Raw genomic sequence first — 576 nt, 5'->3', positions numbered from 1 at the left:
GCGTTACCGCCCCCCCGGCCCAGCCAGTACTTCCAGTCCCACCTATCTACTCCTCCACACTGAGATGAGGAGATGGGGAATGGACCAATTTCAGTGAACAAGCAGTTACTGGACTAACTGCCAGATCCTCGAAAATTAGGACACTAATCCAAATATGAGCTTTATGAAAAGGTTATTTAAAGGATTTGTTAATGTAATATTTTTAGTTAAATGATAGCTGAAGAAAAGCAAAAGGGATTTACCTATGTTTAATAAATGAAAACAGCAACATTCCCATATCATTTCCAGATATGCATCAGTACAGCTGCTGGGACTAACTGCCAGATCCTCGAAAATTAGGACACTAATCCAAATATGAGCTTTATGAAAAGGTTATTTAAAGGATTTGTTAATGTAATATTTTTAGTTAAATGATAGCTGAAGAAAAGCAAAAGGGATTTACCTATGTTTAATAAATGAAAACAGCAACATTCCCATATCATTTCCAGATATGCATCAGTACAGCTGCTGGCTCCAACCTGAGCTCGCAAATAATTAGTCCCCTCCAGTGCTGTGTGCAACAACAAACACCTCTTG

This window comes from Buceros rhinoceros, unplaced genomic scaffold (genome assembly GCF_000710305.1).
Source record: "Buceros rhinoceros silvestris isolate BGI_N320 unplaced genomic scaffold, ASM71030v1 scaffold1739, whole genome shotgun sequence".
Classification (NCBI taxonomy): Eukaryota; Metazoa; Chordata; class Aves; order Bucerotiformes; family Bucerotidae; genus Buceros; species Buceros rhinoceros.
Note: the sequence above shows the minus strand (reverse complement) of the source record.